The sequence below is a fragment of the Oratosquilla oratoria genome, chromosome 7, assembly GCF_046742065.1.
Source record: "Oratosquilla oratoria isolate Oo_2021 chromosome 7, ASM4674206v1, whole genome shotgun sequence".
NCBI classification, from domain to species: Eukaryota; Metazoa; Arthropoda; class Malacostraca; order Stomatopoda; family Squillidae; genus Oratosquilla; species Oratosquilla oratoria.
In genome coordinates, this window is record NC_134783.1 from 41769718 (window position 1) to 41786320 (window position 16603).

A 16603-nucleotide genomic window follows, 5' to 3' on the forward strand; every position below is an offset into this window, starting at 1 on the left:
GCTCCACGAGGCTTAAGATCGAGAACCGAGTGTGAATCTGCGTTTTGCCCTCATTGTTTCGTTGTCCACCTCTTCCTCAGCATCAGTGATTGCCTTAATATGAACACTTACCTTTTGTCTTCGGTGTGTTCCTCGGGCTGAATATAATCGCCTGTGGAAGGGGTCTCGGGTTTGGAGAGCTTAGTCCATGGGACCTTCACTCCTTACTTCACTCCTTCCTTCCCTTCCTTTCCTTCCTCTCCTTCCCTTCCCTTCCCTTCCTTCCCTTCCTTCCCTTCCTTTACTTCCTCTCCTTCCTCCCCTTCCTTCCCTTCCTTTCCTTCCTCTCCTTCCCTTCCCTTCCCTTCCTTTACTTCCTCTCCTTCCTCTCCTTCCCTTCCTTCCCTTCCTTCCCTTCCTTCCTTTCCTTCATTTCCTCTCCTTCCCTTCCCTTCCTTTCCCTTCCTTTCCCTTCCTTTCCCTTCCTTCCTTCTCCTTCCTTCCCTTCTCTTCCTTCCCCATCCTTTCCATCCTTTCCATCCTTTACCTTCCTTCCCTTCCTTCCCTTCTCTTCCTTCCCTTTTTCTCCTTCCCTTCTTTCCCTTCCTTCCCCTTCCTTCCTTCCCTTCCTTCCCCATCCATTCCGTCTTTCTTTTCCTTTCAATCCTTCCTTCCCTTCCTTCCTTCCCACCTCTTTACCTCGCTCTTTCTCTCCTACCCTCTCTCCCGCCTTCCCTCCTTTTCTTCTTCTTTCCCTCCTATTCTTCCTCCCTCTCTCTCTCACTCCCTCCCTCTCTCCCTCTCTCCTTCCGTCCCCCTTTCTTCACTCCCTCCGTCCCCCTTTCTTCACTCCCTCCGTCCCCCTTTCTTCACTCCCTCCGTCACTCGAATTTTCCTTTTTATTCACGATACTTTTTTTTTTTTATAATTTTTTTCACTCTCAAATAAATTATTCCGTCTTGAGAGATCCACACCTGGTCCTCCTCTTGGACGTATTCCGTGTGCACAAGGACCCTCCTCCTCCTCCTCCTCCTCCTCCTCCTCCTCCTCCTCCTCCTCCTCCTCCTCCTCCTCCTCCTCCTCCTCCTCCTCCTCCTCCTCCTCCTCCTCCTCCTCCTCCTCCTCCTCCTCCTCCTCCTCCTCCTCCTCCTCCTCCTCCTCCTCCTCCTCCTCCTCCTTCTTTGGGTGCGTTGGCAGTCACGGCAAAGAATTCCCCATTACCTCGTTTCCACCGTCCAGATATTACGCCAGTTGGCTGACGTGTTTGTACCGTCTTCCCATCAAAAGAAAGTACACATTTCAACCTAATCAATTTATTTATCTGTTGCAGTTGTGTACGTTTGTACACCTTTTTTGTACCGATACAAGTTGGCACCGTCTCGGAGGATTTGTTTACACGACCATGTGACCGCGCCGTCTTCGTCATTGTTTGCGAGTTCGGTCCTGTTGGTTCCTTCAGCACCCGGATGTCTTTATGGTGTCCGCGGCTAAATTTAGTTATGATTGAGTGCACAGGTCCTCCTTGGGCAGATTGCATCGAGTCATCCTTGACGACACGACTCAGTACTCTTGCATAAGGGACTTCTGGATCTTCTTTGTGCTAAAACCTCCCCACGACCTCCCACCATATCTCTCTCTCTCTCTCTCTCTCTCTCTCTCTCTCTCTCTCTCTCTCTCTCTCTCTCTCTCTCTCTCTCTTTCTCTCTCTTTCTCTCTCTTTGTTTCCTGGTGGAGGTCCCTTCTCTATCAACGACATTACGTCCGTTGACATATCGTCAGGTGTGACGTCAGGCCCGGTGGCTTTGACATCTGTGACATCACAGCCGGTGACGTAGACATGTATTACGTCACAACCAGTAACGTTGGCAGGTGTGATGTCACATGCGGTGACGTTGATGTGTGACGTCAGGACCGGGGACATTTTGTGATGTCACGACCGGGGATTTGGATGTATGACGTCAAGGGCAATGACATTGATATAACGTCACTTATCGATGACGTGGGAAGCGTGATGTCACGAGTCACTGACGTCTATGGTTTGAGGTCAAAGGAAAATCCTCAGTTGACCTCGTCCCAGAGGAGGTTAACCCAAATGGTCTTAAACCCTGCGAGGAATGGAGGTTAAAATTCTTCGGTCTTGCAGTCCTGTGCAGGACCTCTGGGGTAGCCATCTGGGGGACGAAGCAAACTCTGTACTCCAGCACAGTAATTTCATCGAGGTTAGTAAACCTGCATGGATGGTTAATGAGGGCTAAATGTAGTCGTTTGGAGTTTAACCATAATAGAATTCATACATGTGGCGATCTTTAACAGGTTAATCTCGGTAGTGTGTAACCAGGTTACCGGCATGATGTTAATATATCTTGTTAAAACAAACTAAACTTGATATTAACAGTGGCCCTTTATAATTCGGTGGTCTAGACTTTGTTAATCGAAGGAAAGGTGTCATTCATAGATAGAATCACTTGGCAGCTGCTTTGATTGCATGATGAGTACCACTCAGCTCGGAAAAGGTGAATTATGTATTACGAAACAGGAGCCAATGTCTCAGTACAAGTATCATTTAATTGCAATAAGTGAGAAGTTGATTGGGAGAACTGCAACAATGGTAATGTAGGAATGCACCCGCCCTCCGTTTTCTATTGAAAGGACCAAAGGGTTTGTTGATCTCCCTTAGGGGCGGGAATGGACCTATTGACGGCAGCGATGACGTTGTCGAAGTTCGTCAGGAGCTTGGCGCCCTTTGCCAAAGTCATTCTCCTTCGGGATAAAAGGCGGGGGTGGGGGGTGGGGGCTGTTGTTATGTAAGTGTCTTGAGAACGACGCAGTAAAGGTCGACCATGACATGCAACACAAGAAGAATTACGTAACGACACCATGGGCGGAATATGAGAAGAGTTGTGTGTCAAGATGAGTTTAATCCTGTACCTGTGTAAGACGTCCCTCTGGTAAGTAAAGCTGTCAAGGAAAATTTTGTACTTTTTCAACGTTCCTAAAGGCCCCCACAAAAAAAAAAAATCGAACCCTCTTTTAGGTCTTAGGAAAGCGTCTCAAGAAGTTATGTAAAACCAAAATCCGTTAAAGGTTTTAACGAATTTATTTATCCATGTATTTGTTTGGGTTTTATTATTTGTTTTATTTACTTATTAATTTATTTGTATCTCTGTGCCTCATCATCATGCTATAAAACGGAATACCTCTTTTGATGCATATGTCCGGATTAAAAAAATAATAAATAATAGTAATAATAATGATAATAATAATACATAAGTAGATAAATGAAAAAGTTAAATGGGTGGAGTATACGGTAGTATTTTTTAAATGTAGCTATCTATATATATCTCTACTCTGAAAACGTCTAGACACATCAGGGCCAAGCATACAATAGAGTAGGAAACCGGTAGGAGGCTTAGCGGATCCCCTGCCAAAAAAAAAAAAAAATGGGGGTGGGGGGGTCGAGGAGGGGTTGGAGTGTCACACATACTTGTCTTCAGCAAATCTTATGAATACGTGCAGTGTACCATGTGATCGTATAGGTAGGAAGTTCATTTTGTTGATTTACCGTCCCCTTTTTCTCTCTTTTTCATTTTTTTTTTCTCGTCCCTTTTTTCAATCATCTTTTTTCTCGTCTCTTTTCTTATATATATATATATATATATATATATATATATATATATAAATTTTTTTTTTTTTTTGAGTGGTTTTCATCTTTCTCAAGAAGAAATCGTTGGCTTTATATCAGTCTTTTAGTTTTTTGTATAGGTTGACATGTATGGAAAACATGGTACAGGTAAGGCTTACAAAACGTCGATTTTGAACAATACCTCTCGATCCACAGCTGTACGAAATAAAATGTTGTTAAGTAAAAAATATTACCACAGTGTTGAGCAATTTGGATAGAAAGGATCCATCCTGTCGGCCATCATAGTGTTCTTGTAACGATGTTGATGACATTGGCACTCATGTAAGCACTATCAAGTGGCACTTCAATTAAGGACTAGAACCTGGACAACTTGGCACCATCAGGATGGGGACGTCCTTTGAGAGGACCTGTCCCACCTACAGGCTAGCGCCGGCAACGGAGTAGCGTCTCTCTTCGTGTCCCTCTCTGATCATTGTTCTTCGGTCGTTGAGGCTCCTGCAGGAACCGCTGCTAAGGCTGTGGCTCTGCAGCTTATGCTGGGCTATGGTCGGTGTCCAAAACGAATTAGTGATTTGTATGCCCTACTGTACTCTGACCAGTACCGTCAACACTCTTTCCTTCTCCACCTCTATCTCACTCTCACCTCCCTCCCTCCCTCCCTCCCTCCCCAACCACCACCTCCTAACCATTTTCACCTTCACCTTCAGTTCGTTACCGAGACACCCCCTCCGCTCCTCCACCCCCTTCACTCTCTATCGCTCTTGTGGCCTTCTGGCGCCTCGATGAGATTTTAAAGGCCACTAGGAAGAGTAGAGTCGGAGTTCTTAGAGAGTTAACAGCAGTTCGATTTTGGCCCCAGGTCCGCCAAGAAGAGGAGCTCTCGACTTGAAGAGAAAAGTCTTCGGTTTCGAATCGTCGAACCTCGACGGAACTGCATAGATCGGTCCGTATTTCTTAAAAACAAAATACCAGGATTAACGTGTGTGCGTTGTGGGGATTGGAGTTGGTAGTGCCTGAGTGGATGTTTATATCGTTCGAGTTTTTGTTTTCTTGTACATCATCGATCATGGCTGTTCTTGACAGTATGGAAAGGAAGTTGTTGATAAAGTGGAATTAAGGTTTGGTCAGGAAGTCAAAGTTTTGAGCTGTCGTATGCGCGAAGTGGAAAAATTTCGCTGTCGAATCACGTGGTCACGTTATGATCCAGGAAGGATAGAGAAGTTCTCACGAACATAAAAAAAAAAAAAAATGTTATGGGTGTTTCGTTTTTGCTTTTGATTGAAATAATCTAAAATGTAAAAAAAAATATTTAGTTACCAAATGCAAGTGTGTTTCTCGGTATATTTGCAAATGTGTTTCAGATGACGTATTAGCAAATCTTTCTGTAGTCGATGGTCCATCTAGCTTCAGCCACTTTTATCTCCATGATGCTCTAAACTTTAGTGGTTAAGTTTTAACTAATGCCAGACGATGTTGTCCATCTGAGGGGCGGTCCCTGAAGGAAACGGGAGCTTATTCGATCGAGACCCCTTGTTTCCAGTCCCCCCCACCCAACCCCGTTTAATGTTGAGCAGAAGAGCCTCTGTGAAGAGCCTCTATGGACTGAATATACCCGTGCTTGAATTTTTATTCATTTGTTAATTTCTATTCATTCATCATCCTTATTATTATTTTTGTAATTATTTCTGTTTATCTATGTATTATCTTGTTTGTTTATCTTAATTTATGTATCTTGGGTATTCGTTTAGTTATTTGTTACTAATTATATATATATATATATATATATATATATAAAAATATATATATATATGTGTGTGTGTGTGTCTGTGTGTGTGTGTTTTCTTTTTTCAATAGAGTCTAAGAAAGTAGAGGTCGTGTTGCTTATGTTTCTCTGTTAAGTCGGGGTGGCTCAACCTGTCTCGTAGATTGGGATCTTGCTAACTCAGTAGATTTTATTCAGTGAAGTGGCTCCTGATTCAAAAACGGAGTAGACTTAAAGAAAGAAACGAACCCCCTCCCTCCTTTAGAATTCCTAGTTTTCTCCTTAGTTACAACAACCGTTTGGCGATACAAGAGTTCCAAGTTAGCCAACACGGGAAAGAAAGGTCAGGTACCGTGACGATAGATTACAAGGGAACATTGAATGCATGGGAAGCTTTTATTGAATATTTTGGAACCTAATCGTGAATTGTGTAGACAGATCTTGCGAAACTTTTGGAAAGAAAAGACAAATGACTGGAGTTGTCTCTCCGCCTCCTTGGAGTCCGACCCGGCTTTTTGAAGGTCACAACTCCAAGAACCAGATGGACACCGGCAGCTGGGCGGCTGTGTGTGTGTGCGTGTGCGTGTGTGTGTGTGTGTGTGTGTGTGTGTGTGTGTGTGTGTGTGCGCGCGCGTGTGTGTGTGTCTCGGAGAGAGATAGAGAGGAAAGTACATTTGTATGCGTGTGTGTCAGAGAAAGGGAGGGAGGAAGACAGAGAGAAAGAGAAAGTGTGTATATGTGTGTATGTAAGAGAGAGGGAGTGTGTGTGTGTGTGTGAGAGAGAAAAGAGAGAGAGAGGGAGATTATTATAATGGAAACTCGCAGTTCGTACATTACCTATTGTACGGCACATTTCCATGTTGTTACTACACATGATACCTTCATCCAGTCTTGGGAAAATTTCTCTTCTTGCCTCTGAATACCTACTTGGAGATGCCTCTCGACCTCCTAGGTACCAAAAACCTTGAGAAAATCGTGTGGTATCGCTGGTATGTCTTAGTATCAACCCAAGACTCGGTCAAGGCCTCGTACAAACACGTTTCGTGAGTTTCCAGATTTTGGTCCCACTTGCAAGGTTCATCTCCCTAAGGCTCGTTTCACACGTACCGACTTTTCGCCGTGTGCTGTTTACGACACGACGTCGTGCTCTCAAATAACCATGGGTATCTGTGCACACTTTCACAAGTCACGACCACGACTATATGTGAAAATGTCCGTAGACACGCATGGTTATTTGAGAGCACGACGTCGTGTCGTGGACGGCGCACGGCAATAAGCCGATACGTGTGAAAGGAGCCTTAGAGATAACCCTTGGTTGAAGAGACGATGGGGACGCCCACAGAACTCGTGGCCGAAAGTTGTTTGGAATGGGATGGGTGACTACATGGGGGCTTGTTCAAAGAAATGATGGGGGAATGGTGTCGGAGTAGGAGTAAAGCAAGGCGCCTCATGGTGTAAAATCCCCATTGACGTACATCTGCTTCAATTTTTTGTCTCTCTTTTTGAAAAAAGAAATACTATTTTTTTTTTTTTTATCATTTACCTATTTTGAATTCTTGGTGACCTCAGCCTCTTCTCATTATATTTCTAAATTTCCCAACTCTTTCTAAATTTTGATTCCCTTTGACTCCCAGATCCACCTTTTGTCGGACATCATTGAGCTTGTGTGTGTGTGTGTATATATAATATATATATATATATATATATATATATATATATGTATGTATGTATATATATACATATACATGTATATATATAAGTATATATATATATATATATAAATATATATATATATATTCTAATTTCACCGAGTCTTTATTATGGCGAGCCATCCGACAAGTTGTGTGTCATTGTGACAAATGGAAATAAGCTCCACCGCAAGGACTCGAACCTTTGCCTTAGCGACTGCTTGTTATGAAGCAAAGACGATAGCTTTGAGCCAGCCAGACCGTACAAAAGGAACGACCTGGACTACGACCTGGTAGTTCCCCGACGGTACTAGGCTTAGCTCAGTCTCTATAGAATAGAGACTGAGCTAAGCCTAATATATATATATTATAATTGTGTGTATGCAAGGTCTTTTCATAGTGGTTATCTTGCATCTGTAGAACACACGTCTGGTGTTTTATTGCATATTTGTGTATGTGTTTGTGTGTGTATGTATGTGTGTGTATATGTATGTGCATGTGTGTATGTGTATCCCCCACGTAGACCCCTGTTGCAAATGACTTTCACCCCTGACAGATGACGACGTCTTTTCGCGGGGGCGCCTCCCGCATGTTCCTCTCCGTATAATACAGACACTATTTCATCCGTGGGATACGTAACCATCTCTGGCAGATCTTGCCATCTTCGCAAGAAATACGTTCTCCCCCGTTCCCTCACGTTCTTGCCCCGTTCCCGCACGTTCCCTCCACCGATTTTGGTCTTACTTTCCTAACACGCGCTCTTGTGCAACCCTGGCGCTTTCGGCATCGATCCTGCGCCATAATTACTTAACCCTGGGTTCGATTTACTACGTCAACTGGTGGCTATCCACAAGTCATGGCTACTCGAGCAGATAGGGCAAAGGTGATGGCTTCGGCGTCGGCTAGAGTACGTACGTGTTACATGTATGTATATATGTATGTATATGTATATATATATATATATATATATATATATATATATATATATATATATATTTATGTTTCTGTCAATATGATTTGTTTTAATTCTACTCGTGGATTGACTAAACAATGAAGAATTCCATCGCCTTGTTTAAGCCAAAGTAAAAGTCTTACAATTATATACTTTGTACACTTTTAATAATTCGGTAATTACAAGTAGCCTTTGACGCTTACAGTTGTTAACTTCCGACTGAATAAAATCGCTGGAATAAAATTAAAAACCGAATATATAGACACAAAAGGGTTAAGAGGGCTTGAGCCCGAGTTTTGTTCTGAGCGCAAAAAATATCAGTTGGAAACGGTCAGGCAGCTTTATGGATGGGGATGACAGATGGTAATGGATATGGAACTACCTGGTGTAGGCCTTATGGTCTCTTGAAGTCTCCTTCATTTTCACAACGATAGAAGCGCTGGTGAACGAGAATCTGTAATAGTGAATTGCCAGCTAATTACAGTCGTTGGTCTGTAGTCTTGGCGCTTCAAGATCCTCCAAATCACAGACGATTTTTTTTTTTTTTTTTTCGAAAAGTTGTCCCAGTAGTTTTTTTTTCAGACCTTTGAGTGTGTGTCCTCCTCCTCCACTTCCTCCTCCATTTCCTCCTCCTCTTTCCTCGGACCAAAGAAATAATGATGCAAAATCGCGGTTTCGATTCCTGAGTAGCAGGTTGTCTCATGGGTCCATTTTTGTTGTGAGGGAAAATTCCCTCAGCACCCCCCCCATCCCCCATCCCCCCGTCCCCCACACCCTTCTCTCTGTCTGTCTGACACATTCCTTATTTCGGGTTTTTGTACCCCCATCGAGAATCTGAGTTCTGGATCCTCTCTTTATCTCTCTATCTCTGTGTGTGTGTGTGTGTGTGTGTGTGTGTGTGTGTGTGTGTGCGTGCGCGCGTATGTATTGGCACTTCTACGGGCACTCTCATTCCTTGTGTACCACGGAGTTCAAAAAGAAGAATGTCACTATGTGCAGAATGGAGGGGGAGGGGCGTCTTTTAACTGAATAGAATTTTTGGGTGATCATTAGAAAAAACTTGAACGAATTTATCGTTTTCTATTGCCTTAAGCCCAACGGAAGTTTTCGTGCGTATTCCCTAGACTTTCGTGTTAAAATTATCTTTGGGTTACCTACATTTAAAGTTAATATTTGCCAAAGCATGTTTTTGTGGATATTTAGCGTATTCACCGACGGATAAAACGCGTTTTTTTTTGTACCGTTTTTTTTTTTTTTCTACGTCTGTCACATATTGAGAAGTTGAATGACGAACTAGGAAACGTTGAGACTAAACGAATTTTGGACACCTTATTGAAATGTTCTTAGGCTGGGAGTATTTTGTTAGCGATATCAAGCGCTTCAATCCTACGGGACGATACAGCACCGTAGAGATGGTCAGAAAGGAGAGATGTTGCAGAGGGCAGAAGAAAGGAAGAATTTGCAGAATTCAAAAGATCATTTATTCTTCGAGTGGAAATGAACAGAGAGGGAATAGTGAGGGGTCTAGATCAGTTGGTGTATCCTTCAGGTTGGGGACCGCTCCCTCTCATCCGTTTAAAGTAGTTTGGGATTCTGTGTGAAGATCCTCAGTGGTCCACTACAGGGTGACCCATCTAACCACTGTGGGACTATACAGCATCTCTAACTCATTACACTGGCTTAGTACTTAGCTGGGATGTGATCAATTGGTATCCATGGCTAGTACCGAGACGTCCTGTGAAAGTTCTCTCTCTCTCTCTCTCCCTCTCTCTCTCTCTCTCTCTCTCTCTCTCTCTCTCTCTCTCTCTCTCTCTCTAATCGTTCTGGTAATTAAATAGATTTCATCTCATAGACGGTTAAGGGTGGTAGTTTCTTAGTTGAAGTAAGGATTCTCTTTCTTGCCGAAAGTTCACCAGATCTTCCATCTTTAGAAACAATATGGCACCGGTTCAAGCATACCTCTCTCTCTCTCTCTCTCTCTCTCTCTCTCTCTCTCTCTCTCTCTCTCTCTCTCTCTCTCTCTTTCTCTTTTAGGGTACATCATGGCATTAAAGAGGTTAATTCATCCTTTGACATGCTCATTCCTCCCTCCCAGGTTGAATATATCGCCTGTCGACAGCCAGAATTAACACAAATGTTTGCACGTCGAAAGGGGACGTGGTCTGGTGTCGTTTGAGAACCGTTTAACATTCTCCTTTATTTTTTGCGCTTTACCTTGAGAGTGACAAGAATAAAAATTTATTCCTGAATACGTTAAAACCTTCGATCACGAAGGGCGAATACCTGTGGAAAAGAGAACGAAAATAGATAAATGTGGAAACTATGGCCGAATGATTTCGGGATCCGTAAACCTGTTGACTCAGTAGTCTTGTGGTCCAACAATTCGTTTGATTATTTTTTTCTTTATCCATTTCGGTTTCTTGTTTGGTAATATGGTTTTTGATTGACTTTCTTCATTCGGGTAACGGTGTAGGTTCGATATTTCGCAGTCGTCGGGTGTAAACGGTGCAGACACAGATCCTTGAGGCACTCCCGGTTTGATCAAGGACTTCGGACATCGTAAATCACAAGTACTCTTTATTTATCATCTTTTCTTTCTCTATCAACGTCGGACAAAGGGAATCGTATATAAACCCAAACCCTTTTTTTTTTTTCTCAGACAACGGTCTGTGGTATATCGGCCGTCCTAAGGAAAGCCTCGTTCTCAAGGCAACAGAGAACATGAGCTGTCATCTTGTGGACAATATCGTATGCCTGGGTCCCGTTAGTGGCAATGACACATGCAACTTGCATATAGGGGATGGGCAAGGCGAATATATATATACATATATATATATATATATATATATATATATATATATATATATATATATAATATATATATATATATATATATATAATATACATATCAAAACTAAAGTCACAGTCAGAGCAGAAGGAAAAAAATAGAAGCGGTGAGTCGATATATTTCGACTGTAAGCTACAGTCCTTATCTGTTGTGACTACTGAAGAAGACTGTAGCTTACATTCGAAATATATAAACTCACCGTTTCTATCTTTTCTTCTGCTCCGACTGCGGTTTTAGTTTTGATTTACAAATGTGCTACTACATTTTTCATCAGTAATATATATATATATATATATAATATATGATATGTATATATATATATATATATATATATATATATATCAATATATTGATGACGGCCTACTGCAGGCACTAAAAAGCGCCTCCTCCTCCTCCTCCTCCTCCTCCTCCTCCTCCAGTATTGAAGTGAAGAAGACCTGTATATATCTGCCTGTATATGGGCTTGCGTGTGCGTGCGTGCCAACGCATCTACGCCTACCTGCTTGTGCACGGCTGCGAGTTTGCATTTGTGCATGTGCTTGTATATATCTTGCTAGGTAGATTAATTATTCATCACTGTGCTTGTTTGATTCCTCGTGTTTGGATACAAGGCAAATTCGGGTTTAAAGACGGTAAGGGATTTTCAGTTTACCGTCACTTTTATCCCTGTGGACAAAAAAAAAAAGAAAAATGGACGGAAAGATACTATACAGAGATAGTTGTGGGCTGGTTGTGGTTATTGGTGGAAGGCTGAGTGAGGGAGGGAGGGAGGGAGGGAGGGGAAGATCAGTAAAGAGATTGGGAGGTGGGGGTGGGGTGGGGGAGTATTGAGAAGAATACTCAAGTGGAAGAAGAGTACAGTCTAATCTAAGATTTTAGGTTGTGTGTGTGTGTGTGTGTGTAATACAATATATTGAATGAAAATTTCACAAAGCAACAAAATATATGATAATTATGCAATGGGAAAACACAAACACAATTGAGCAATTCGTAAGTATAATACGCAACAGTAACTGTGCGATGCTACAATGCGGTACGTAAATATAATGTACACAGTGGTACGATACCATTACATGTGCGCGTGTGTTAGAATGGAGGGGCTCAGTCGCCTCTTATCAGTTCTTGTGTTTAAAGAGACCGAATGTCAGCCCCTCGGGGATCGGGGTGTTTTGATCGGTGTTGAAAATGAGCGGCAGGGAGCTGATTCTATATGACGTTCTTCCTGCAGAACTATCGCATGCAAGGGTGAGAGTCCTCAGCTCACCGTGATTAATAATAATGATAATAATATTAATAATAATAATAATAATGATAATAATGAATAAAAATAAAGTACGTAATATAAGATTATAGCAACGATTAAATTTAAAGTTTTGAAATGTAAGGACAATGATGTCTGGTGGTGTGACGTCATGTCGACTGCGCTTGGGACAGGGCGGCTGAGGAAAGGCGGGAAATACTTTTTTTTTTTTTTTTTTTTTTTCTTGTTTCTTCAGCGCCTTCTGTTGTATTGGGAGCGACTAGGGGAAACGATGACGAAATTGATGCTAACGAAAAGAAAGCCCGCAAATTTTTACTTAGATTGAATATTGTCACAGTTTTTCTAAAAGATTCGCTCAAGAACTGCCAATGTTGACCTGCATGAAAGAAATATTTTGAAAACAGGAGAAGGTTTTTAACTTGCGGCGTCTGTACCCTGACGAATTAGAGGCTTATGACTTGTGTGGAATGAGTTGTAAGTGTAGATTTGGGTCGGGGCATAGACCACCATGACAGGACGCAAAAAACACACACACACACACACACACACACACACACACACACACACACACACACACACACACACACACACACACACACACACACACACACACACACACACACACACACACACACACACACACACACACACACACACACACACACACACACACACACACACACACACACACACACACACACACCACACACCACACACCACACACACACACACACACACACACACACACACACGTATCAATGAGTGCCTGTTTCTTGGAAGTATGTTTGATGCGTGTGTGTGTGTGTGTGTGTATGTGTGACTCACCACCACCATGGTCTTGGATCACGTGTTGGACTCGTGATCGACAGCTATTTTCCTCCCGGAAGAGAGCCCAGAGCTCATATATGACCGATGTATGGGTTATGCTGTGACCTTTACTCGCGCGCACACGCACAACTACCAGCCCACGAGAGTTGGAGTAACGACTCGCAGTGCGGCGATACTGAAATTATTTCAGTCTTGTGTGTGTGTGTGTGTGTGTGTGTGTGTGTGTGTGTGTGTGTGTGTGTGTGTGTGCGTGCGTGTGCGTCAGTACGTGAGTAAGGGAGTTTGTGAGAGAGTAGGCGCGCCATTTTTCTCCTCTCCCACGTGGACGGGGCGTGAGGGTTGCTTCCCTGCACCTCCTTCTGGGGGTTGGTTCCTCATCACAGCTGCTCCTCTTCCTCCTCCTCTTCCTCCTCCTTCTCTTCCTCCTTCTCTTCCTCCTTCTCCTTTTCCTCTTTCTCCCTCTCTTTCTCCTCTTCTTTCTCCTTTCTCTTTCTCCTCTTTCTCCTACATCTTTTTCTACTGCTCTTCCCCTCCTCCTCCTCCTCCTCCTCCTCCTCCTCCTCCTCCTCCTGTTTCTTCTCCTTTTTCTTCTCCTTTTTCTCCTATCCATCCTCCTCCTCTTCATCTACCTCCTGCCCCTCCTCCCCCTCTTCCTCCTCCTCCTCCTCCTCCTCCTCCTCCTCCTCCTCCTCTTCTTCCTCCTCTTTCTCCTCTTTCTCCTCTCCCGGATGACTCTAGCCTCGTTGTAGCGCGTCTATATCGACCTCTCCATTCACTCCACGTGAAGATTGGGGCTCGAATCTGACGGCTCCCGGGCATGCAAAACACGTAGGGTAAAGGTTACGGTGTCTGTCGCGGCTGAGAAACTCCGGAACAACGTCGGCGCTCGTTACGTTTTGATGAGACCATTTGGTCCATGGAAGTGTCAAGAGGACTGCTGCATGTGTTGCTCTCCTGTCTAATTAGATATTTATTCATCCTGGATGTTAATTAGATTGAATTAATTGCGTTGAGTATGTAAATATGTATACCTTAGTCTCCAATGTGTGTGTGTGTACGTGTGTACACGCGTGTACGGTTTTGGTTGACGTACATATGTGGGTTGATAACTATCCTTTCCATTTTTCAAGTATTTTACTAAATCCTCCCCTCTCCTCCTCTTCCATTTCAACTTTTTTTTCCTTTCTACTCCCCCCGTTCCATCCACTCCACCTTTCTTCTCCATCGTAATTCTTCTAAACTCTTCGTTTTCTCTAAGACTTCCAAAATTCCTAGACCTCGTTTTCTTGAAGACTTCCAAAATTTCCAGCTTCCCAAGGATAGAAACGCTGGTTATCAACCATGAAATACTCCTCTCCCACCTCCCAGACTAACCCCCCCTCCCCCTCCCCCCCACACGCCCCATCATTTATTTTTCGAATTTTCCTTGTCCCCCCTCTCCCCCCGCCCCCGAATCTGTCCCATTCCTCGTTCTGCCTCACCAAATCCCTCCCCCCCCTTCCCGATCCTCTTCTTATTTCTATTGTAACCTCCTCTTTTCCTCTCTCTTCTTTCTCCTCTTTTTCTTTACTCATCTTTTCTCCTCTTTCCTTCCCTCCCTTTCCCTTCCCTTTCCTTCTCTTTTCTATCCCTCTCTTTCTCTCCTTTTCCTCTCCCTTCCCTCCCTCTCCTTTTCCTTCCCTTCCCTTCCCTCTCCCCTCTCCCCCTCCCACTCCCTCTCCCTCTGTATTACCCTTCTCCCCCCAATCCTTCCCCCCACCTCATCTCTTCTCCCAAGTCCCCCCTCCCCCCCAGCTCACCCCGGCAATAGCGCGGGTTGCATCTGGCCCCGCTGCTATGCACCGGGCATGGCTTGGGGGCTCTCTGTAATTATATTCTCATATCCCCCCCATCCCTTCCTCCCTCCCATCCCTTCCTCCCTCCCATCCTCTCCTTCCTCTTTCTCCTCTCTTCATTTCTCTCTGTCCTCTAGTCCCTCCTCCTCCTCCTCACTTTTACTCCCTTTTGTACAATTTTGCACGTATTACACACACACGCACACACACACGCACACACACACACACACACACACACACACACACACACACACACACACATATACACACACACGCACACCTTTCTTTCATTTCCTATATTTTGCTCTATCTTCCAATTTTGACTGTTCTCTCCTCTTTTTTTTCTTTCCTTGCCGTTTCTCATAGTTTCTTCCTATCCTTTCCTATTTTCTCTTTACGTCTTCATTACGCTCTCCCTCCCCCCCCGCCTCTCTCTACCATCCCTGTTCACTCCCCCAACCCCCCTCAGCCACTCACCCCGGCATTTTGCGGTTCCAGGTGTTCTACGAAGCGTCATAGCGTTCTCGACGCCATGTTGCTGACGTCATGTCGCAGATTTTTTTTCCCTTCCAACTGAAATCTGTTTTCATAATTCGAGTGTTTTTCCTTTTTGTGTAGATTGTTCGGTGTATTATACTTGTTTCTAATTTTTTCTGTGCCTGAATTATTGGAGTAATTGGTGATATAAATTTTGATTTTAACTTTGATGAAGACGTTTCTCTCGTTATTCGTAATATAATTATTTTTATTTACTCTAATTATTATTCATTTATTTATTTATGTATTTATTTATTTGAGTTTATAAGTATTTTTTGTTCAGTTGAAAAATGTAGCTTCTCTTTCCATAAGGCGGTCCCAATAATCATTATCGTTTCCTTATTTGGTAGGGAGTGTTCATATCCAAACAGAAACCAATTTATCTTCGTAATATTTATCGTGAATAGTAGTGCCCGAAAAAGGATATGCATCAAATCAAGCGCATTATTGACATAGCTGGTCAGACTGCCAATAATACAATTGTGATTTTTTTTTGTACGCCGTTGTAAGAAAATACCTTTCATTGCAAAAAAAAAAAAAGAAAAAAAAAGTAGAATAATAATAATAACAATTGCATTAGTAGTAATAACAATAGGTTTAATAAAAAAGATAATATATATATAGTGTGTGTGTGTGTGCGCGCGTGCGTGCAGAGGGGAGCAGATTTTCTGTAAGAAAAGGACAGGATTTTTGCTGTTATTTAATATTTTCGTGATATTTTCAATGTTTCTGATGCCATTCTTTGCTTCAAATGGGTTTGTGCATAAACTTAATTTGCATAAATGGAAGATTATGCAAATTTAGTTTATGCACACCCATTTGAAGCAAAGAATGGCTTCAAAAACAATGAAAATACCAGGAAAGAGTTAAATAATTGCAAAAATGCAATAGTTTTCAATTCCAAATGTCACACACACACACACACACACACACAAACACACACACACACACACACACACACACACACACACACACACACACACACACATATATATATATATATATATATATATATATATATGTGTGTGTGTGTGTGTATTTCCTCAGAGAAGAATTAAAAGTATTTTTTTTCATTCATTATTTATTTCATTATTATTTTCTATTCATTTTTTTTATTTATTCGTTTATTTTATTTTATTCTTTTTTATTGTTTTATCTTTTGTGAATAAGACATTTTATGGTATAGGTTCTTCTATGCTGAATAAGCTGTACTCACAATAGCAGTTGTAGTAATGATAGTTATACAACTATAACAATAGTCACTAATGAC

At 42.6% G+C, this 16603-nt stretch overlaps 1 protein-coding gene across 5 annotated transcripts in view; it reads left to right on the forward strand.

Moving 5' to 3' along the window:
- Ndae1 (Na[+]-driven anion exchanger 1) overlaps positions 1-16603 on the forward strand; it is a 557753-nt gene that overhangs the window by 410005 nt on the left and 131145 nt on the right. For 2 of the 5 annotated variants that reach the window (XM_076188099.1, XM_076188104.1), the window contains exon 1: positions 4547-4565. The exons of the other annotated variants lie outside the window; for them this stretch is intronic. The gene's annotated coding sequence lies outside the window, so the exon portion shown is untranslated. Of the gene's footprint in view, positions 1-4546; positions 4566-16603 lie in introns of those variants that run through there. 5 annotated transcript variants of the gene reach the window in all.